The sequence below is a fragment of the Triturus cristatus genome, unplaced genomic scaffold (genome assembly GCF_964204655.1).
Source record: "Triturus cristatus unplaced genomic scaffold, aTriCri1.1 SCAFFOLD_572, whole genome shotgun sequence".
NCBI classification, from domain to species: Eukaryota; Metazoa; Chordata; class Amphibia; order Caudata; family Salamandridae; genus Triturus; species Triturus cristatus.
Genome location: NW_028188037.1, coordinates 92,501 through 110,811, shown reverse-complemented (window position 1 = coordinate 110,811; position 18,311 = coordinate 92,501). Strand labels below are relative to the sequence as shown.

The 18,311-nt window shown below is 44.4% G+C and overlaps 43 non-coding genes across 43 annotated transcripts; 9 read left to right on the top strand and 34 right to left on the bottom strand.

Moving 5' to 3' along the window:
* Nucleotides 1-512: 512 nt before the first annotated feature.
* Nucleotides 513-584, bottom strand: TRNAA-UGC (transfer RNA alanine (anticodon UGC)). Its single transcript has one exon. It is a non-coding gene; the product is annotated as a tRNA-Ala (tRNA).
* A 157-nt stretch (nt 585-741) lies between these two features.
* TRNAM-CAU (transfer RNA methionine (anticodon CAU)) lies at nt 742-814 on the top strand. The gene has a single exon. It is a non-coding gene; the product is annotated as a tRNA-Met (tRNA).
* Nucleotides 815-1,013: 199 nt separating this feature from the next.
* On the bottom strand, nt 1,014-1,085 carry TRNAA-CGC (transfer RNA alanine (anticodon CGC)). The gene has a single exon. It is a non-coding gene; the product is annotated as a tRNA-Ala (tRNA).
* A 129-nt stretch (nt 1,086-1,214) lies between these two features.
* Nucleotides 1,215-1,300, bottom strand: TRNAY-GUA (transfer RNA tyrosine (anticodon GUA)). Its single transcript is given in 2 exon segments — nt 1,215-1,250; nt 1,264-1,300. It is a non-coding gene; the product is annotated as a tRNA-Tyr (tRNA).
* A 768-nt stretch (nt 1,301-2,068) lies between these two features.
* On the bottom strand, nt 2,069-2,140 carry TRNAA-UGC (transfer RNA alanine (anticodon UGC)). The gene has a single exon. It is a non-coding gene; the product is annotated as a tRNA-Ala (tRNA).
* Nucleotides 2,141-2,297: 157 nt separating this feature from the next.
* On the top strand, nt 2,298-2,370 carry TRNAM-CAU (transfer RNA methionine (anticodon CAU)). The gene has a single exon. It is a non-coding gene; the product is annotated as a tRNA-Met (tRNA).
* Nucleotides 2,371-2,569: 199 nt separating this feature from the next.
* TRNAA-CGC (transfer RNA alanine (anticodon CGC)) lies at nt 2,570-2,641 on the bottom strand. The gene has a single exon. It is a non-coding gene; the product is annotated as a tRNA-Ala (tRNA).
* Nucleotides 2,642-2,770: 129 nt separating this feature from the next.
* Nucleotides 2,771-2,856, bottom strand: TRNAY-GUA (transfer RNA tyrosine (anticodon GUA)). The gene is given in 2 exon segments: nt 2,771-2,806; nt 2,820-2,856. It is a non-coding gene; the product is annotated as a tRNA-Tyr (tRNA).
* Nucleotides 2,857-3,624: 768 nt separating this feature from the next.
* On the bottom strand, nt 3,625-3,696 carry TRNAA-UGC (transfer RNA alanine (anticodon UGC)). Its single transcript has one exon. It is a non-coding gene; the product is annotated as a tRNA-Ala (tRNA).
* Nucleotides 3,697-4,125: 429 nt separating this feature from the next.
* On the bottom strand, nt 4,126-4,197 carry TRNAA-CGC (transfer RNA alanine (anticodon CGC)). Its single transcript has one exon. It is a non-coding gene; the product is annotated as a tRNA-Ala (tRNA).
* A 129-nt stretch (nt 4,198-4,326) lies between these two features.
* Nucleotides 4,327-4,412, bottom strand: TRNAY-GUA (transfer RNA tyrosine (anticodon GUA)). Its single transcript is given in 2 exon segments — nt 4,327-4,362; nt 4,376-4,412. It is a non-coding gene; the product is annotated as a tRNA-Tyr (tRNA).
* A 768-nt stretch (nt 4,413-5,180) lies between these two features.
* On the bottom strand, nt 5,181-5,252 carry TRNAA-UGC (transfer RNA alanine (anticodon UGC)). The gene has a single exon. It is a non-coding gene; the product is annotated as a tRNA-Ala (tRNA).
* Nucleotides 5,253-5,409: 157 nt separating this feature from the next.
* TRNAM-CAU (transfer RNA methionine (anticodon CAU)) lies at nt 5,410-5,482 on the top strand. Its single transcript has one exon. It is a non-coding gene; the product is annotated as a tRNA-Met (tRNA).
* A 199-nt stretch (nt 5,483-5,681) lies between these two features.
* Nucleotides 5,682-5,753, bottom strand: TRNAA-CGC (transfer RNA alanine (anticodon CGC)). Its single transcript has one exon. It is a non-coding gene; the product is annotated as a tRNA-Ala (tRNA).
* Nucleotides 5,754-5,882: 129 nt separating this feature from the next.
* On the bottom strand, nt 5,883-5,968 carry TRNAY-GUA (transfer RNA tyrosine (anticodon GUA)). Its single transcript is given in 2 exon segments — nt 5,883-5,918; nt 5,932-5,968. It is a non-coding gene; the product is annotated as a tRNA-Tyr (tRNA).
* A 768-nt stretch (nt 5,969-6,736) lies between these two features.
* TRNAA-UGC (transfer RNA alanine (anticodon UGC)) lies at nt 6,737-6,808 on the bottom strand. The gene has a single exon. It is a non-coding gene; the product is annotated as a tRNA-Ala (tRNA).
* Nucleotides 6,809-6,965: 157 nt separating this feature from the next.
* TRNAM-CAU (transfer RNA methionine (anticodon CAU)) lies at nt 6,966-7,038 on the top strand. The gene has a single exon. It is a non-coding gene; the product is annotated as a tRNA-Met (tRNA).
* A 199-nt stretch (nt 7,039-7,237) lies between these two features.
* TRNAA-CGC (transfer RNA alanine (anticodon CGC)) lies at nt 7,238-7,309 on the bottom strand. The gene has a single exon. It is a non-coding gene; the product is annotated as a tRNA-Ala (tRNA).
* A 129-nt stretch (nt 7,310-7,438) lies between these two features.
* On the bottom strand, nt 7,439-7,524 carry TRNAY-GUA (transfer RNA tyrosine (anticodon GUA)). Its single transcript is given in 2 exon segments — nt 7,439-7,474; nt 7,488-7,524. It is a non-coding gene; the product is annotated as a tRNA-Tyr (tRNA).
* Nucleotides 7,525-8,292: 768 nt separating this feature from the next.
* On the bottom strand, nt 8,293-8,364 carry TRNAA-UGC (transfer RNA alanine (anticodon UGC)). The gene has a single exon. It is a non-coding gene; the product is annotated as a tRNA-Ala (tRNA).
* Nucleotides 8,365-8,521: 157 nt separating this feature from the next.
* On the top strand, nt 8,522-8,594 carry TRNAM-CAU (transfer RNA methionine (anticodon CAU)). Its single transcript has one exon. It is a non-coding gene; the product is annotated as a tRNA-Met (tRNA).
* A 199-nt stretch (nt 8,595-8,793) lies between these two features.
* Nucleotides 8,794-8,865, bottom strand: TRNAA-CGC (transfer RNA alanine (anticodon CGC)). Its single transcript has one exon. It is a non-coding gene; the product is annotated as a tRNA-Ala (tRNA).
* A 129-nt stretch (nt 8,866-8,994) lies between these two features.
* Nucleotides 8,995-9,080, bottom strand: TRNAY-GUA (transfer RNA tyrosine (anticodon GUA)). Its single transcript is given in 2 exon segments — nt 8,995-9,030; nt 9,044-9,080. It is a non-coding gene; the product is annotated as a tRNA-Tyr (tRNA).
* Nucleotides 9,081-9,848: 768 nt separating this feature from the next.
* TRNAA-UGC (transfer RNA alanine (anticodon UGC)) lies at nt 9,849-9,920 on the bottom strand. Its single transcript has one exon. It is a non-coding gene; the product is annotated as a tRNA-Ala (tRNA).
* Nucleotides 9,921-10,077: 157 nt separating this feature from the next.
* TRNAM-CAU (transfer RNA methionine (anticodon CAU)) lies at nt 10,078-10,150 on the top strand. The gene has a single exon. It is a non-coding gene; the product is annotated as a tRNA-Met (tRNA).
* A 199-nt stretch (nt 10,151-10,349) lies between these two features.
* On the bottom strand, nt 10,350-10,421 carry TRNAA-CGC (transfer RNA alanine (anticodon CGC)). Its single transcript has one exon. It is a non-coding gene; the product is annotated as a tRNA-Ala (tRNA).
* Nucleotides 10,422-10,550: 129 nt separating this feature from the next.
* On the bottom strand, nt 10,551-10,636 carry TRNAY-GUA (transfer RNA tyrosine (anticodon GUA)). Its single transcript is given in 2 exon segments — nt 10,551-10,586; nt 10,600-10,636. It is a non-coding gene; the product is annotated as a tRNA-Tyr (tRNA).
* A 768-nt stretch (nt 10,637-11,404) lies between these two features.
* TRNAA-UGC (transfer RNA alanine (anticodon UGC)) lies at nt 11,405-11,476 on the bottom strand. Its single transcript has one exon. It is a non-coding gene; the product is annotated as a tRNA-Ala (tRNA).
* A 429-nt stretch (nt 11,477-11,905) lies between these two features.
* On the bottom strand, nt 11,906-11,977 carry TRNAA-CGC (transfer RNA alanine (anticodon CGC)). Its single transcript has one exon. It is a non-coding gene; the product is annotated as a tRNA-Ala (tRNA).
* A 129-nt stretch (nt 11,978-12,106) lies between these two features.
* Nucleotides 12,107-12,192, bottom strand: TRNAY-GUA (transfer RNA tyrosine (anticodon GUA)). The gene is given in 2 exon segments: nt 12,107-12,142; nt 12,156-12,192. It is a non-coding gene; the product is annotated as a tRNA-Tyr (tRNA).
* Nucleotides 12,193-12,960: 768 nt separating this feature from the next.
* TRNAA-UGC (transfer RNA alanine (anticodon UGC)) lies at nt 12,961-13,032 on the bottom strand. Its single transcript has one exon. It is a non-coding gene; the product is annotated as a tRNA-Ala (tRNA).
* A 157-nt stretch (nt 13,033-13,189) lies between these two features.
* On the top strand, nt 13,190-13,262 carry TRNAM-CAU (transfer RNA methionine (anticodon CAU)). Its single transcript has one exon. It is a non-coding gene; the product is annotated as a tRNA-Met (tRNA).
* A 199-nt stretch (nt 13,263-13,461) lies between these two features.
* Nucleotides 13,462-13,533, bottom strand: TRNAA-CGC (transfer RNA alanine (anticodon CGC)). The gene has a single exon. It is a non-coding gene; the product is annotated as a tRNA-Ala (tRNA).
* A 129-nt stretch (nt 13,534-13,662) lies between these two features.
* On the bottom strand, nt 13,663-13,748 carry TRNAY-GUA (transfer RNA tyrosine (anticodon GUA)). The gene is given in 2 exon segments: nt 13,663-13,698; nt 13,712-13,748. It is a non-coding gene; the product is annotated as a tRNA-Tyr (tRNA).
* Nucleotides 13,749-14,516: 768 nt separating this feature from the next.
* TRNAA-UGC (transfer RNA alanine (anticodon UGC)) lies at nt 14,517-14,588 on the bottom strand. Its single transcript has one exon. It is a non-coding gene; the product is annotated as a tRNA-Ala (tRNA).
* Nucleotides 14,589-14,745: 157 nt separating this feature from the next.
* On the top strand, nt 14,746-14,818 carry TRNAM-CAU (transfer RNA methionine (anticodon CAU)). The gene has a single exon. It is a non-coding gene; the product is annotated as a tRNA-Met (tRNA).
* A 199-nt stretch (nt 14,819-15,017) lies between these two features.
* TRNAA-CGC (transfer RNA alanine (anticodon CGC)) lies at nt 15,018-15,089 on the bottom strand. The gene has a single exon. It is a non-coding gene; the product is annotated as a tRNA-Ala (tRNA).
* Nucleotides 15,090-15,218: 129 nt separating this feature from the next.
* TRNAY-GUA (transfer RNA tyrosine (anticodon GUA)) lies at nt 15,219-15,304 on the bottom strand. Its single transcript is given in 2 exon segments — nt 15,219-15,254; nt 15,268-15,304. It is a non-coding gene; the product is annotated as a tRNA-Tyr (tRNA).
* Nucleotides 15,305-16,072: 768 nt separating this feature from the next.
* TRNAA-UGC (transfer RNA alanine (anticodon UGC)) lies at nt 16,073-16,144 on the bottom strand. Its single transcript has one exon. It is a non-coding gene; the product is annotated as a tRNA-Ala (tRNA).
* Nucleotides 16,145-16,573: 429 nt separating this feature from the next.
* On the bottom strand, nt 16,574-16,645 carry TRNAA-CGC (transfer RNA alanine (anticodon CGC)). Its single transcript has one exon. It is a non-coding gene; the product is annotated as a tRNA-Ala (tRNA).
* A 983-nt stretch (nt 16,646-17,628) lies between these two features.
* TRNAA-UGC (transfer RNA alanine (anticodon UGC)) lies at nt 17,629-17,700 on the bottom strand. Its single transcript has one exon. It is a non-coding gene; the product is annotated as a tRNA-Ala (tRNA).
* A 157-nt stretch (nt 17,701-17,857) lies between these two features.
* Nucleotides 17,858-17,930, top strand: TRNAM-CAU (transfer RNA methionine (anticodon CAU)). The gene has a single exon. It is a non-coding gene; the product is annotated as a tRNA-Met (tRNA).
* A 199-nt stretch (nt 17,931-18,129) lies between these two features.
* Nucleotides 18,130-18,201, bottom strand: TRNAA-CGC (transfer RNA alanine (anticodon CGC)). Its single transcript has one exon. It is a non-coding gene; the product is annotated as a tRNA-Ala (tRNA).
* Between the last annotated feature and the right edge of the window lie 110 nt (nt 18,202-18,311).

Below are 18,311 nucleotides of genomic sequence, written 5' to 3'. Positions count from 1 at the left end.
TTGATACAAAGACCTTGGGCAGCATTGGTGGCAAATGGATGGCTGCGCGGAACCATGAAAGAAATGACAGAAAGTTATGGGAGTCATTACTACGCACCCAGCATCAAGAACGTGCATTTTGGATGCATTTTCAAAAGGAAAGAGAACGGAAAAATCTGTAGATTGAAGGTGATTGAGATAAACAAAATATTCCGTTTTTCTAAAAGCTACTGTAAAGAGTCTCTGGTTTAGAAGAAGAACCCTTACCAATGATCAAGAGAGATGCGACAGATTTCTATCATCAAAGCATTATGGTTGTCAAGATGAATCATCACTTTGATGTCTTCAACAAGTAGGATTCTTTTGATCTATAATCATCAAAAATGAGATAGCCCCATTTCATGGGATTTTTCAAGGCAAACGTCTGACAGATTAAGCGGGGTCCTCATCCCGGTTGGAGGACATATCTCTTCCTTCATCATGATGCCAGCCTAGCTTTCGGCCCAAAATCCAAGGTAAGCATGGCAAAAGTCTGGAGATGCCGGGGATTGAACCCGGGGCCTCATACATGCAAAGCATGCGCTCTACCACTGAGCTACATCCCCACTTCTGCAAGGTTTGACTGTATGATTGGAAACCCTGCATTGAACCGACGGCCACATCACCCCATTCGACTCTGCAGTATACAATGTCAGTCAGGAAAATCCTTCAGCCTTGTACCTGGATGATCTTCATGGTCTTATGTACAGATGCCTATATACAGCCTTCTTAGCGCAGTAGGCAGCGCGTCAGTCTCATAATCTGAAGGTCCTGAGTTCGATCCTCAGAGAGGGCATTTATTTCCTTCTTTTGGAATGCAAAATTCTCCGATTTTCTTGAAATGCGCAAACTATGCCTAGTTCAAAGATTTTTCCAAAGCAAATGTCTGACTATTTAAGTGGGGCTCTCACCCCAACTGCATGACAAACTTCTTCTTTCTGCATGATGGCAGGCTAGCCTTCTGGAAAAAAGCCAAGATAAGGAACAGAGGCTCCTGGAGATGCCGGGGATTGAACCCGGGACCTCATACATGCGAAGCATGCGCTCTACCACTGAGCTACATCCCCACTTTTGCACTCGAGCTGTTTGATGGATGCAAGGAATCCCTGAAACCCAGGGACTGCAAAGTCTCGATCATAATCAATGGAAGGTATTGTTTGAATAAAAGTGAAAGATATGGAAATCGAAGCAAAAAATCCTTCGAGCCGGATTTGAACCAGCGACCTAAGGATGTCTGACTTTATGCTACAGTCCTCCGCTCTACCAACTGAGCTATCGAAGGAGTGGCTGAAGTATCTTTCAGCGCTGTAATTATCTCTCGCTCAAGAAAGGTTGTGGGGGTGGGGATCAGGAGCAGATCGATGAAAATCATGAACATTACCTGCAGCTCCCTCTCAAAGTCACCAGTTCTTAGAGCACACTGTAAGGTACGTCTTATCACCCCAAAGGAGGATTTCAGACCAAAGTTCATGTTCTGTCTTGGCTTGGGGATAAGCAGGGGTGCTCCAAATTTCAATTTTACAGAAAGGAAAGGAACTTTGATACAAAGACCTTGGGCAGCATTGGTGGCAAATGGATGGCTGCGCGGAACCATGAAAGAAATGACAGAAAGTTATGGGAGTCATTACTACGCACCCAGCATCAAGAACGTGCATTTTGGATGCATTTTCAAAAGGAAAGAGAACGGAAAAATCTGTAGATTGAAGGTGATTGAGATAAACAAAATATTCCGTTTTTCTAAAAGCTACTGTAAAGAGTCTCTGGTTTAGAAGAAGAACCCTTACCAATGATCAAGAGAGATGCAACAGATTTCTATCATCAAAGCATTATGGTTGTCAAGATGAATCATCACTTTGATGTCTTCAACAAGTAGGATTCTTTTGATCTATAATCATAAAAAATGAGATAGCCCCATTTCATGGGATTTTTCAAGGCAAACGTCTGACAGATTAAGCGGGGTCCTCATCCCGGTTGGAGGACATATCTCTTCCTTCATCATGATGCCAGCCTAGCTTTCGGCCCAAAATCCAAGGTAAGCATGGCAAAAGTCTGGAGATGCCGGGGATTGAACCCGGGGCCTCATACATGCAAAGCATGCGCTCTACCACTGAGCTACATCCCCACTTCTGCAACGTTTGACTGTATGATTGGAAACCCTGCATTGAACCGACGGCCACATCACCCCATTCGACTCTGCAGTATACAATGTCAGTCAGGAAAATCCTTCAGCCTTGTACCTGGATGATCTTCATGGTCTTATGTACAGATGCCTATATACAGCCTTCTTAGCGCAGTAGGCAGCGCGTCAGTCTCATAATCTGAAGGTCCTGAGTTCGATCCTCAGAGAGGGCATTTATTTCCTTCTTTTGGAATGCAAAATTCTCCGATTTTCTTGAAATGCGCAAACTATGCCTAGTTCAAAGATTTTTCCAAAGCAAATGTCTGACTATTTAAGTGGGGCTCTCACCCCAACTGCATGACAAACTTCTTCTTTCTGCATGATGGCAGGCTAGCCTTCTGGAAAAAAGCCAAGATAAGGAACAGAGGCTCCTGGAGATGCCGGGGATTGAACCCGGGACCTCATACATGCGAAGCATGCGCTCTACCACTGAGCTACATCCCCACTTTTGCACTCGAGCTGTTTGATGGATGCAAGGAATCCCTGAAACCCAGGGACTGCAAAGTCTCGATCATAATCAATGGAAGGTATTGTTTGAATAAAAGTGAAAGATATGGAAATCGAAGCAAAAAATCCTTCGAGCCGGATTTGAACCAGCGACCTAAGGATGTCTGACTTTATGCTACAGTCCTCCGCTCTACCAACTGAGCTATCGAAGGAGTGGCTGAAGTATCTTTCAGCGCTGTAATTATCTCTCGCTCAAGAAAGGTTGTGGGGGTGGGGATCAGGAGCAGATCGATGAAAATCATGAACATTACCTGCAGCTCCCTCTCAAAGTCACCAGTTCTTAGAGCACACTGTAAGGTACGTCTTATCACCCCAAAGGAGGATTTCAGACCAAAGTTCATGTTCTGTCTTGGCTTGGGGATAAGCAGGGGTGCTCCAAATTTCAATTTTACAGAAAGGAAAGGAACTTTGATACAAAGACCTTGGGCAGCATTGGTGGCAAATGGATGGCTGCGCGGAACCATGAAAGAAATGACAGAAAGTTATGGGAGTCATTACTACGCACCCAGCATCAAGAACGTGCATTTTGGATGCATTTTCAAAAGGAAAGAGAACGGAAAAATCTGTAGATTGAAGGTGATTGAGATAAACAAAATATTCCGTTTTTCTAAAAGCTACTGTAAAGAGTCTCTGGTTTAGAAGAAGAACCCTTACCAATGATCAAGAGAGATGCAACAGATTTCTATCATCAAAGCATTATGGTTGTCAAGATGAATCATCACTTTGATGTCTTCAACAAGTAGGATTCTTTTGATCTATAATCATCAAAAATGAGATAGCCCCATTTCATGGGATTTTTCAAGGCAAACGTCTGACAGATTAAGCGGGGTCCTCATCCCGGTTGGAGGACATATCTCTTCCTTCATCATGATGCCAGCCTAGCTTTCGGCCCAAAATCCAAGGTAAGCATGGCAAAAGTCTGGAGATGCCGGGGATTGAACCCGGGGCCTCATACATGCAAAGCATGCGCTCTACCACTGAGCTACATCCCCACTTCTGCAAGGTTTGACTGTATGATTGGAAACCCTGCATTGAACCGACGGCCACATCACCCCATTCGACTCTGCAGTATACAATGTCAGTCAGGAAAATCCTTCAGCCTTGTACCTGGATGATCTTCATGGTCTTATGTACAGATGCCTATATACAGTCTTCTTAGCGCAGTAGGCAGCGCGTCAGTCTCATAATCTGAAGGTCCTGAGTTCGATCCTCAGAGAGGGCATTTATTTCCTTCTTTTGGAATGCAAAATTCTCCGATTTTCTTGAAATGCGCAAACTATGCCTAGTTCAAAGATTTTTCCAAAGCAAATGTCTGACTATTTAAGTGGGGCTCTCACCCCAACTGCATGACAAACTTCTTCTTTCTGCATGATGGCAGGCTAGCCTTCTGGAAAAAAGCCAAGATAAGGAACAGAGGCTCCTGGAGATGCCGGGGATTGAACCCGGGACCTCATACATGCGAAGCATGCGCTCTACCACTGAGCTACATCCCCACTTTTGCCCTCGAGCTGTTTGATGGATGCAAGGAATCCCTGAAACCCAGGGACTGCAAAGTCTCGATCATAATCAATGGAAGGTATTGTTTGAATAAAAGTGAAATATATGGAAATCGAAGCAAAAAATCCTTCGAGCCGGATTTGAACCAGCGACCTAAGGATGTCTGACTTTATGCTACAGTCCTCCGCTCTACCAACTGAGCTATCGAAGGAGTGGCTGAAGTATCTTTCAGCGCTGTAATTATCTCTCGCTCAAGAAAGGTTGTGGGGGTGGGGATCAGGAGCAGATCGATGAAAATCATGAACATTACCTGCAGCTCCCTCTCAAAGTCACCAGTTCTTAGAGCACACTGTAAGGTACGTCTTATCACCCCAAAGGAGGATTTCAGACCAAAGTTCATGTTCTGTCTTGGCTTGGGGATAAGCAGGGGTGCTCCAAATTTCAATTTTACAGAAAGGAAAGGAACTTTGATACAAAGACCTTGGGCAGCATTGGTGGCAAATGGATGGCTGCGCGGAACCATGAAAGAAATGACAGAAAGTTATGGGAGTCATTACTACGCACCCAGCATCAAGAACGTGCATTTTGGATGCATTTTCAAAAGGAAAGAGAACGGAAAAATCTGTAGATTGAAGGTGATTGAGATAAACAAAATATTCCGTTTTTCTAAAAGCTACTGTAAAGAGTCTCTGGTTTAGAAGAAGAACCCTTACCAATGATCAAGAGAGATGCGACAGATTTCTATCATCAAAGCATTATGGTTGTCAAGATGAATCATCACTTTGATGTCTTCAACAAGTAGGATTCTTTTGATCTATAATCATCAAAAATGAGATAGCCCCATTTCATGGGATTTTTCAAGGCAAACGTCTGACAGATTAAGCGGGGTCCTCATCCCGGTTGGAGGACATATCTCTTCCTTCATCATGATGCCAGCCTAGCTTTCGGCCCAAAATCCAAGGTAAGCATGGCAAAAGTCTGGAGATGCCGGGGATTGAACCCGGGGCCTCATACATGCAAAGCATGCGCTCTACCACTGAGCTACATCCCCACTTCTGCAAGGTTTGACTGTATGATTGGAAACCCTGCATTGAACCGACGGCCACATCACCCCATTCGACTCTGCAGTATACAATGTCAGTCAGGAAAATCCTTCAGCCTTGTACCTGGATGATCTTCATGGTCTTATGTACAGATGCCTATATACAGCCTTCTTAGCGCAGTAGGCAGCGCGTCAGTCTCATAATCTGAAGGTCCTGAGTTCGATCCTCAGAGAGGGCATTTATTTCCTTCTTTTGGAATGCAAAATTCTCCGATTTTCTTGAAATGCGCAAACTATGCCTAGTTCAAAGATTTTTCCAAAGCAAATGTCTGACTATTTAAGTGGGGCTCTCACCCCAACTGCATGACAAACTTCTTCTTTCTGCATGATGGCAGGCTAGCCTTCTGGAAAAAAGCCAAGATAAGGAACAGAGGCTCCTGGAGATGCCGGGGATTGAACCCGGGACCTCATACATGCGAAGCATGCGCTCTACCACTGAGCTACATCCCCACTTTTGCACTCGAGCTGTTTGATGGATGCAAGGAATCCCTGAAACCCAGGGACTGCAAAGTCTCGATCATAATCAATGGAAGGTATTGTTTGAATAAAAGTGAAAGATATGGAAATCGAAGCAAAAAATCCTTCGAGCCGGATTTGAACCAGCGACCTAAGGATGTCTGACTTTATGCTACAGTCCTCCGCTCTACCAACTGAGCTATCGAAGGAGTGGCTGAAGTATCTTTCAGCGCTGTAATTATCTCTCGCTCAAGAAAGGTTGTGGGGGTGGGGATCAGGAGCAGATCGATGAAAATCATGAACATTACCTGCAGCTCCCTCTCAAAGTCACCAGTTCTTAGAGCACACTGTAAGGTACGTCTTATCACCCCAAAGGAGGATTTCAGACCAAAGTTCATGTTCTGTCTTGGCTTGGGGATAAGCAGGGGTGCTCCAAATTTCAATTTTACAGAAAGGAAAGGAACTTTGATACAAAGACCTTGGGCAGCATTGGTGGCAAATGGATGGCTGCGCGGAACCATGAAAGAAATGACAGAAAGTTATGGGAGTCATTACTACGCACCCAGCATCAAGAACGTGCATTTTGGATGCATTTTCAAAAGGAAAGAGAACGGAAAAATCTGTAGATTGAAGGTGATTGAGATAAACAAAATATTCCGTTTTTCTAAAAGCTACTGTAAAGAGTCTCTGGTTTAGAAGAAGAACCCTTACCAATGATCAAGAGAGATGCAACAGATTTCTATCATCAAAGCATTATGGTTGTCAAGATGAATCATCACTTTGATGTCTTCAACAAGTAGGATTCTTTTGATCTATAATCATAAAAAATGAGATAGCCCCATTTCATGGGATTTTTCAAGGCAAACGTCTGACAGATTAAGCGGGGTCCTCATCCCGGTTGGAGGACATATCTCTTCCTTCATCATGATGCCAGCCTAGCTTTCGGCCCAAAATCCAAGGTAAGCATGGCAAAAGTCTGGAGATGCCGGGGATTGAACCCGGGGCCTCATACATGCAAAGCATGCGCTCTACCACTGAGCTACATCCCCACTTCTGCAACGTTTGACTGTATGATTGGAAACCCTGCATTGAACCGACGGCCACATCACCCCATTCGACTCTGCAGTATACAATGTCAGTCAGGAAAATCCTTCAGCCTTGTACCTGGATGATCTTCATGGTCTTATGTACAGATGCCTATATACAGCCTTCTTAGCGCAGTAGGCAGCGCGTCAGTCTCATAATCTGAAGGTCCTGAGTTCGATCCTCAGAGAGGGCATTTATTTCCTTCTTTTGGAATGCAAAATTCTCCGATTTTCTTGAAATGCGCAAACTATGCCTAGTTCAAAGATTTTTCCAAAGCAAATGTCTGACTATTTAAGTGGGGCTCTCACCCCAACTGCATGACAAACTTCTTCTTTCTGCATGATGGCAGGCTAGCCTTCTGGAAAAAAGCCAAGATAAGGAACAGAGGCTCCTGGAGATGCCGGGGATTGAACCCGGGACCTCATACATGCGAAGCATGCGCTCTACCACTGAGCTACATCCCCACTTTTGCACTCGAGCTGTTTGATGGATGCAAGGAATCCCTGAAACCCAGGGACTGCAAAGTCTCGATCATAATCAATGGAAGGTATTGTTTGAATAAAAGTGAAAGATATGGAAATCGAAGCAAAAAATCCTTCGAGCCGGATTTGAACCAGCGACCTAAGGATGTCTGACTTTATGCTACAGTCCTCCGCTCTACCAACTGAGCTATCGAAGGAGTGGCTGAAGTATCTTTCAGCGCTGTAATTATCTCTCGCTCAAGAAAGGTTGTGGGGGTGGGGATCAGGAGCAGATCGATGAAAATCATGAACATTACCTGCAGCTCCCTCTCAAAGTCACCAGTTCTTAGAGCACACTGTAAGGTACGTCTTATCACCCCAAAGGAGGATTTCAGACCAAAGTTCATGTTCTGTCTTGGCTTGGGGATAAGCAGGGGTGCTCCAAATTTCAATTTTACAGAAAGGAAAGGAACTTTGATACAAAGACCTTGGGCAGCATTGGTGGCAAATGGATGGCTGCGCGGAACCATGAAAGAAATGACAGAAAGTTATGGGAGTCATTACTACGCACCCAGCATCAAGAACGTGCATTTTGGATGCATTTTCAAAAGGAAAGAGAACGGAAAAATCTGTAGATTGAAGGTGATTGAGATAAACAAAATATTCCGTTTTTCTAAAAGCTACTGTAAAGAGTCTCTGGTTTAGAAGAAGAACCCTTACCAATGATCAAGAGAGATGCAACAGATTTCTATCATCAAAGCATTATGGTTGTCAAGATGAATCATCACTTTGATGTCTTCAACAAGTAGGATTCTTTTGATCTATAATCATCAAAAATGAGATAGCCCCATTTCATGGGATTTTTCAAGGCAAACGTCTGACAGATTAAGCGGGGTCCTCATCCCGGTTGGAGGACATATCTCTTCCTTCATCATGATGCCAGCCTAGCTTTCGGCCCAAAATCCAAGGTAAGCATGGCAAAAGTCTGGAGATGCCGGGGATTGAACCCGGGGCCTCATACATGCAAAGCATGCGCTCTACCACTGAGCTACATCCCCACTTCTGCAAGGTTTGACTGTATGATTGGAAACCCTGCATTGAACCGACGGCCACATCACCCCATTCGACTCTGCAGTATACAATGTCAGTCAGGAAAATCCTTCAGCCTTGTACCTGGATGATCTTCATGGTCTTATGTACAGATGCCTATATACAGCCTTCTTAGCGCAGTAGGCAGCGCGTCAGTCTCATAATCTGAAGGTCCTGAGTTCGATCCTCAGAGAGGGCATTTATTTCCTTCTTTTGGAATGCAAAATTCTCCGATTTTCTTGAAATGCGCAAACTATGCCTAGTTCAAAGATTTTTCCAAAGCAAATGTCTGACTATTTAAGTGGGGCTCTCACCCCAACTGCATGACAAACTTCTTCTTTCTGCATGATGGCAGGCTAGCCTTCTGGAAAAAAGCCAAGATAAGGAACAGAGGCTCCTGGAGATGCCGGGGATTGAACCCGGGACCTCATACATGCGAAGCATGCGCTCTACCACTGAGCTACATCCCCACTTTTGCACTCGAGCTGTTTGATGGATGCAAGGAATCCCTGAAACCCAGGGACTGCAAAGTCTCGATCATAATCAATGGAAGGTATTGTTTGAATAAAAGTGAAAGATATGGAAATCGAAGCAAAAAATCCTTCGAGCCGGATTTGAACCAGCGACCTAAGGATGTCTGACTTTATGCTACAGTCCTCCGCTCTACCAACTGAGCTATCGAAGGAGTGGCTGAAGTATCTTTCAGCGCTGTAATTATCTCTCGCTCAAGAAAGGTTGTGGGGGTGGGGATCAGGAGCAGATCGATGAAAATCATGAACATTACCTGCAGCTCCCTCTCAAAGTCACCAGTTCTTAGAGCACACTGTAAGGTACGTCTTATCACCCCAAAGGAGGATTTCAGACCAAAGTTCATGTTCTGTCTTGGCTTGGGGATAAGCAGGGGTGCTCCAAATTTCAATTTTACAGAAAGGAAAGGAACTTTGATACAAAGACCTTGGGCAGCATTGGTGGCAAATGGATGGCTGCGCGGAACCATGAAAGAAATGACAGAAAGTTATGGGAGTCATTACTACGCACCCAGCATCAAGAACGTGCATTTTGGATGCATTTTCAAAAGGAAAGAGAACGGAAAAATCTGTAGATTGAAGGTGATTGAGATAAACAAAATATTCCGTTTTTCTAAAAGCTACTGTAAAGAGTCTCTGGTTTAGAAGAAGAACCCTTACCAATGATCAAGAGAGATGCAACAGATTTCTATCATCAAAGCATTATGGTTGTCAAGATGAATCATCACTTTGATGTCTTCAACAAGTAGGATTCTTTTGATCTATAATCATAAAAAATGAGATAGCCCCATTTCATGGGATTTTTCAAGGCAAACGTCTGACAGATTAAGCGGGGTCCTCATCCCGGTTGGAGGACATATCTCTTCCTTCATCATGATGCCAGCCTAGCTTTCGGCCCAAAATCCAAGGTAAGCATGGCAAAAGTCTGGAGATGCCGGGGATTGAACCCGGGGCCTCATACATGCAAAGCATGCGCTCTACCACTGAGCTACATCCCCACTTCTGCAACGTTTGACTGTATGATTGGAAACCCTGCATTGAACCGACGGCCACATCACCCCATTCGACTCTGCAGTATACAATGTCAGTCAGGAAAATCCTTCAGCCTTGTACCTGGATGATCTTCATGGTCTTATGTACAGATGCCTATATACAGCCTTCTTAGCGCAGTAGGCAGCGCGTCAGTCTCATAATCTGAAGGTCCTGAGTTCGATCCTCAGAGAGGGCATTTATTTCCTTCTTTTGGAATGCAAAATTCTCCGATTTTCTTGAAATGCGCAAACTATGCCTAGTTCAAAGATTTTTCCAAAGCAAATGTCTGACTATTTAAGTGGGGCTCTCACCCCAACTGCATGACAAACTTCTTCTTTCTGCATGATGGCAGGCTAGCCTTCTGGAAAAAAGCCAAGATAAGGAACAGAGGCTCCTGGAGATGCCGGGGATTGAACCCGGGACCTCATACATGCGAAGCATGCGCTCTACCACTGAGCTACATCCCCACTTTTGCACTCGAGCTGTTTGATGGATGCAAGGAATCCCTGAAACCCAGGGACTGCAAAGTCTCGATCATAATCAATGGAAGGTATTGTTTGAATAAAAGTGAAAGATATGGAAATCGAAGCAAAAAATCCTTCGAGCCGGATTTGAACCAGCGACCTAAGGATGTCTGACTTTATGCTACAGTCCTCCGCTCTACCAACTGAGCTATCGAAGGAGTGGCTGAAGTATCTTTCAGCGCTGTAATTATCTCTCGCTCAAGAAAGGTTGTGGGGGTGGGGATCAGGAGCAGATCGATGAAAATCATGAACATTACCTGCAGCTCCCTCTCAAAGTCACCAGTTCTTAGAGCACACTGTAAGGTACGTCTTATCACCCCAAAGGAGGATTTCAGACCAAAGTTCATGTTCTGTCTTGGCTTGGGGATAAGCAGGGGTGCTCCAAATTTCAATTTTACAGAAAGGAAAGGAACTTTGATACAAAGACCTTGGGCAGCATTGGTGGCAAATGGATGGCTGCGCGGAACCATGAAAGAAATGACAGAAAGTTATGGGAGTCATTACTACGCACCCAGCATCAAGAACGTGCATTTTGGATGCATTTTCAAAAGGAAAGAGAACGGAAAAATCTGTAGATTGAAGGTGATTGAGATAAACAAAATATTCCGTTTTTCTAAAAGCTACTGTAAAGAGTCTCTGGTTTAGAAGAAGAACCCTTACCAATGATCAAGAGAGATGCAACAGATTTCTATCATCAAAGCATTATGGTTGTCAAGATGAATCATCACTTTGATGTCTTCAACAAGTAGGATTCTTTTGATCTATAATCATCAAAAATGAGATAGCCCCATTTCATGGGATTTTTCAAGGCAAACGTCTGACAGATTAAGCGGGGTCCTCATCCCGGTTGGAGGACATATCTCTTCCTTCATCATGATGCCAGCCTAGCTTTCGGCCCAAAATCCAAGGTAAGCATGGCAAAAGTCTGGAGATGCCGGGGATTGAACCCGGGGCCTCATACATGCAAAGCATGCGCTCTACCACTGAGCTACATCCCCACTTCTGCAAGGTTTGACTGTATGATTGGAAACCCTGCATTGAACCGACGGCCACATCACCCCATTCGACTCTGCAGTATACAATGTCAGTCAGGAAAATCCTTCAGCCTTGTACCTGGATGATCTTCATGGTCTTATGTACAGATGCCTATATACAGTCTTCTTAGCGCAGTAGGCAGCGCGTCAGTCTCATAATCTGAAGGTCCTGAGTTCGATCCTCAGAGAGGGCATTTATTTCCTTCTTTTGGAATGCAAAATTCTCCGATTTTCTTGAAATGCGCAAACTATGCCTAGTTCAAAGATTTTTCCAAAGCAAATGTCTGACTATTTAAGTGGGGCTCTCACCCCAACTGCATGACAAACTTCTTCTTTCTGCATGATGGCAGGCTAGCCTTCTGGAAAAAAGCCAAGATAAGGAACAGAGGCTCCTGGAGATGCCGGGGATTGAACCCGGGACCTCATACATGCGAAGCATGCGCTCTACCACTGAGCTACATCCCCACTTTTGCCCTCGAGCTGTTTGATGGATGCAAGGAATCCCTGAAACCCAGGGACTGCAAAGTCTCGATCATAATCAATGGAAGGTATTGTTTGAATAAAAGTGAAATATATGGAAATCGAAGCAAAAAATCCTTCGAGCCGGATTTGAACCAGCGACCTAAGGATGTCTGACTTTATGCTACAGTCCTCCGCTCTACCAACTGAGCTATCGAAGGAGTGGCTGAAGTATCTTTCAGCGCTGTAATTATCTCTCGCTCAAGAAAGGTTGTGGGGGTGGGGATCAGGAGCAGATCGATGAAAATCATGAACATTACCTGCAGCTCCCTCTCAAAGTCACCAGTTCTTAGAGCACACTGTAAGGTACGTCTTATCACCCCAAAGGAGGATTTCAGACCAAAGTTCATGTTCTGTCTTGGCTTGGGGATAAGCAGGGGTGCTCCAAATTTCAATTTTACAGAAAGGAAAGGAACTTTGATACAAAGACCTTGGGCAGCATTGGTGGCAAATGGATGGCTGCGCGGAACCATGAAAGAAATGACAGAAAGTTATGGGAGTCATTACTACGCACCCAGCATCAAGAACGTGCATTTTGGATGCATTTTCAAAAGGAAAGAGAACGGAAAAATCTGTAGATTGAAGGTGATTGAGATAAACAAAATATTCCGTTTTTCTAAAAGCTACTGTAAAGAGTCTCTGGTTTAGAAGAAGAACCCTTACCAATGATCAAGAGAGATGCGACAGATTTCTATCATCAAAGCATTATGGTTGTCAAGATGAATCATCACTTTGATGTCTTCAACAAGTAGGATTCTTTTGATCTATAATCATCAAAAATGAGATAGCCCCATTTCATGGGATTTTTCAAGGCAAACGTCTGACAGATTAAGCGGGGTCCTCATCCCGGTTGGAGGACATATCTCTTCCTTCATCATGATGCCAGCCTAGCTTTCGGCCCAAAATCCAAGGTAAGCATGGCAAAAGTCTGGAGATGCCGGGGATTGAACCCGGGGCCTCATACATGCAAAGCATGCGCTCTACCACTGAGCTACATCCCCACTTCTGCAAGGTTTGACTGTATGATTGGAAACCCTGCATTGAACCGACGGCCACATCACCCCATTCGACTCTGCAGTATACAATGTCAGTCAGGAAAATCCTTCAGCCTTGTACCTGGATGATCTTCATGGTCTTATGTACAGATGCCTATATACAGCCTTCTTAGCGCAGTAGGCAGCGCGTCAGTCTCATAATCTGAAGGTCCTGAGTTCGATCCTCAGAGAGGGCATTTATTTCCTTCTTTTGGAATGCAAAATTCTCCGATTTTCTTGAAATGCGCAAACTATGCCTAGTTCAAAGATTTTTCCAAAGCAAATGTCTGACTATTTAAGTGGGGCTCTCACCCCAACTGCATGACAAACTTCTTCTTTCTGCATGATGGCAGGCTAGCCTTCTGGAAAAAAGCCAAGATAAGGAACAGAGGCTCCTGGAGATGCCGGGGATTGAACCCGGGACCTCATACATGCGAAGCATGCGCTCTACCACTGAGCTACATCCCCACTTTTGCACTCGAGCTGTTTGATGGATGCAAGGAATCCCTGAAACCCAGGGACTGCAAAGTCTCGATCATAATCAATGGAAGGTATTGTTTGAATAAAAGTGAAAGATATGGAAATCGAAGCAAAAAATCCTTCGAGCCGGATTTGAACCAGCGACCTAAGGATGTCTGACTTTATGCTACAGTCCTCCGCTCTACCAACTGAGCTATCGAAGGAGTGGCTGAAGTATCTTTCAGCGCTGTAATTATCTCTCGCTCAAGAAAGGTTGTGGGGGTGGGGATCAGGAGCAGATCGATGAAAATCATGAACATTACCTGCAGCTCCCTCTCAAAGTCACCAGTTCTTAGAGCACACTGTAAGGTACGTCTTATCACCCCAAAGGAGGATTTCAGACCAAAGTTCATGTTCTGTCTTGGCTTGGGGATAAGCAGGGGTGCTCCAAATTTCAATTTTACAGAAAGGAAAGGAACTTTGATACAAAGACCTTGGGCAGCATTGGTGGCAAATGGATGGCTGCGCGGAACCATGAAAGAAATGACAGAAAGTTATGGGAGTCATTACTACGCACCCAGCATCAAGAACGTGCATTTTGGATGCATTTTCAAAAGGAAAGAGAACGGAAAAATCTGTAGATTGAAGGTGATTGAGATAAACAAAATATTCCGTTTTTCTAAAAGCTACTGTAAAGAGTCTCTGGTTTAGAAGAAGAACCCTTACCAATGATCAAGAGAGATGCAACAGATTTCTATCATCAAAGCATTATGGTTGTCAAGATGAATCATCACTTTGATGTCTTCAACAAGTAGGATTCTTTTGATCTATAATCATAAAAAATGAGATAGCCCCATTTCATGGGATTTTTCAAGGCAAACGTCTGACAGATTAAGCGGGGTCCTCATCCCGGTTGGAGGACATATCTCTTCCTTCATCATGATGCCAGCCTAGCTTTCGGCCCAAAATCCAAGGTAAGCATGGCAAAAGTCTGGAGATGCCGGGGATTGAACCCGGGGCCTCATACATGCAAAGCATGCGCTCTACCACTGAGCTACATCCCCACTTCTGCAACGTTTGACTGTATGATTGGAAACCCTGCATTGAACCGACGGCCACATCACCCCATTCGACTCTGCAGTATACAATGTCAGTCAGGAAAATCCTTCAGCCTTGTACCTGGATGATCTTCATGGTCTTATGTACAGATGCCTATATACAGCCTTCTTAGCGCAGTAGGCAGCGCGTCAGTCTCATAATCTGAAGGTCCTGAGTTCGATCCTCAGAGAGGGCATTTATTTCCTTCTTTTGGAATGCAAAATTCTCCGATTTTCTTGAAATGCGCAAACTATGCCTAGTTCAAAGATTTTTCCAAAGCAAATGTCTGACTATTTAAGTGGGGCTCTCACCCCAACTGCATGACAAACTTCTTCTTTCTGCATGATGGCAGGCTAGCCTTCTGGAAAAAAGCCAAGATAAGGAACAGAGGCTCCTGGAGATGCCGGGGATTGAACCCGGGACCTCATACATGCGAAGCATGCGCTCTACCACTGAGCTACATCCCCACTTTTGCACTCGAGCTGTTTGATGGATGCAAGGAATCCCTGAAACCCAGGGACTGCAAAGTCTCGATCATAATCAATGGAAGGTATTGTTTGAATAAAAGTGAAAGATATGGAAATCGAAGCAAAAAATCCTTCGAGCCGGATTTGAACCAGCGACCTAAGGATGTCTGACTTTATGCTACAGTCCTCCGCTCTACCAACTGAGCTATCGAAGGAGTGGCTGAAGTATCTTTCAGCGCTGTAATTATCTCTCGCTCAAGAAAGGTTGTGGGGGTGGGGATCAGGAGCAGATCGATGAAAATCATGAACATTACCTGCAGCTCCCTCTCAAAGTCACCAGTTCTTAGAGCACACTGTAAGGTACGTCTTATCACCCCAAAGGAGGATTTCAGACCAAAGTTCATGTTCTGTCTTGGCTTGGGGATAAGCAGGGGTGCTCCAAATTTCAATTTTACAGAAAGGAAAGGAACTTTGATACAAAGACCTTGGGCAGCATTGGTGGCAAATGGATGGCTGCGCGGAACCATGAAAGAAATGACAGAAAGTTATGGGAGTCATTACTACGCACCCAGCATCAAGAACGTGCATTTTGGATGCATTTTCAAAAGGAAAGAGAACGGAAAAATCTGTAGATTGAAGGTGATTGAGATAAACAAAATATTCCGTTTTTCTAAAAGCTACTGTAAAGAGTCTCTGGTTTAGAAGAAGAACCCTTACCAATGATCAAGAGAGATGCAACAGATTTCTATCATCAAAGCATTATGGTTGTCAAGATGAATCATCACTTTGATGTCTTCAACAAGTAGGATTCTTTTGATCTATAATCATCAAAAATGAGATAGCCCCATTTCATGGGATTTTTCAAGGCAAACGTCTGACAGATTAAGCGGGGTCCTCATCCCGGTTGGAGGACATATCTCTTCCTTCATCATGATGCCAGCCTAGCTTTCGGCCCAAAATCCAAGGTAAGCATGGCAAAAGTCTGGAGATGCCGGGGATTGAACCCGGGGCCTCATACATGCAAAGCATGCGCTCTACCACTGAGCTACATCCCCACTTCTGCAAGGTTTGACTGTATGATTGGAAACCCTGCATTGAACCGACGGCCACATCACCCCATTCGACTCTGCAGTATACAATGTCAGTCAGGAAAATCCTTCAGCCTTGTACCTGGATGATCTTCATGGTCTTATGTACAGATGCCTATATACAGTCTTCTTAGCGCAGTAGGCAGCGCGTCAGTCTCATAATCTGAAGGTCCTGAGTTCGATCCTCAGAGAGGGCATTTATTTCCTTCTTTTGGAATGCAAAATTCTCCGATTTTCTTGAAATGCGCAAACTATGCCTAGTTCAAAGATTTTTCCAAAGCAAATGTCTGACTATTTAAGTGGGGCTCTCACCCCAACTGCATGACAAACTTCTTCTTTCTGCATGATGGCAGGCTAGCCTTCTGGAAAAAAGCCAAGATAAGGAACAGAGGCTCCTGGAGATGCCGGGGATTGAACCCGGGACCTCATACATGCGAAGCATGCGCTCTACCACTGAGCTACATCCCCACTTTTGCCCTCGAGCTGTTTGATGGATGCAAGGAATCCCTGAAACCCAGGGACTGCAAAGTCTCGATCATAATCAATGGAAGGTATTGTTTGAATAAAAGTGAAATATATGGAAATCGAAGCAAAAAATCCTTCGAGCCGGATTTGAACCAGCGACCTAAGGATGTCTGACTTTATGCTACAGTCCTCCGCTCTACCAACTGAGATATCGAAGGAGTGGCTGAAGTATCTTTCAGCGCTGTAATTATCTCTCGCTCAAGAAAGGTTGTGGGGGTGGGGATCAGGAGCAGATCGATGAAAATCATGAACATTACCTGCAGCTCCCTCTCAAAGTCACCAGTTCTTAGAGCACACTGTAAGGTACGTCTTATCACCCCAAAGGAGGATTTCAGACCAAAGTTCATGTTCTGTCTTGGCTTGGGGATAAGCAGGGGTGCTCCAAATTTCAATTTTACAGAAAGGAAAGGAACTTTGATACAAAGACCTTGGGCAGCATTGGTGGCAAATGGATGGCTGCGCGGAACCATGAAAGAAATGACAGAAAGTTATGGGAGTCATTACTACGCACCCAGCATCAAGAACGTGCATTTTGGATGCATTTTCAAAAGGAAAGAGAACGGAAAAATCTGTAGATTGAAGGTGATTGAGATAAACAAAATATTCCGTTTTTCTAAAAGCTACTGTAAAGAGTCTCTGGTTTAGAAGAAGAACCCTTACCAATGATCAAGAGAGATGCGACAGATTTCTATCATCAAAGCATTATGGTTGTCAAGATGAATCATCACTTTGATGTCTTCAACAAGTAGGATTCTTTTGATCTATAATCATCAAAAATGAGATAGCCCCATTTCATGGGATTTTTCAAGGCAAACGTCTGACAGATTAAGCGGGGTCCTCATCCCGGTTGGAGGACATATCTCTTCCTTCATCATGATGCCAGCCTAGCTTTCGGCCCAAAATCCAAGGTAAGCATGGCAAAAGTCTGGAGATGCCGGGGATTGAACCCGGGGCCTCATACATGCAAAGCATGCGCTCTACCACTGAGCTACATCCCCACTTCTGCAAGGTTTGACTGTATGATTGGAAACCCTGCATTGAACCGACGGCCACATCACCCCATTCGACTCTGCAGTATACAATGTCAGTCAGGAAAATCCTTCAGCCTTGTACCTGGATGATCTTCATGGTCTTATGTACAGATGCCTATATACAGCCTTCTTAGCGCAGTAGGCAGCGCGTCAGTCTCATAATCTGAAGGTCCTGAGTTCGATCCTCAGAGAGGGCATTTATTTCCTTCTTTTGGAATGCAAAATTCTCCGATTTTCTTGAAATGCGCAAACTATGCCTAGTTCAAAGATTTTTCCAAAGCAAATGTCTGACTATTTAAGTGGGGCTCTCACCCCAACTGCATGACAAACTTCTTCTTTCTGCATGATGGCAGGCTAGCCTTCTGGAAAAAAGCCAAGATAAGGAACAGAGGCTCCTGGAGATGCCGGGGATTGAACCCGGGACCTCATACATGCGAAGCATGCGCTCTACCACTGAGCTACATCCCCACTTTTGCACTCGAGCTGTTTGATGGATGCAAGGAATCCCTGAAACCCAGGGACTGCAAAGTCTCGATCATAATCAATGGAAGGTATTGTTTGAATAAAAGTGAAAGATA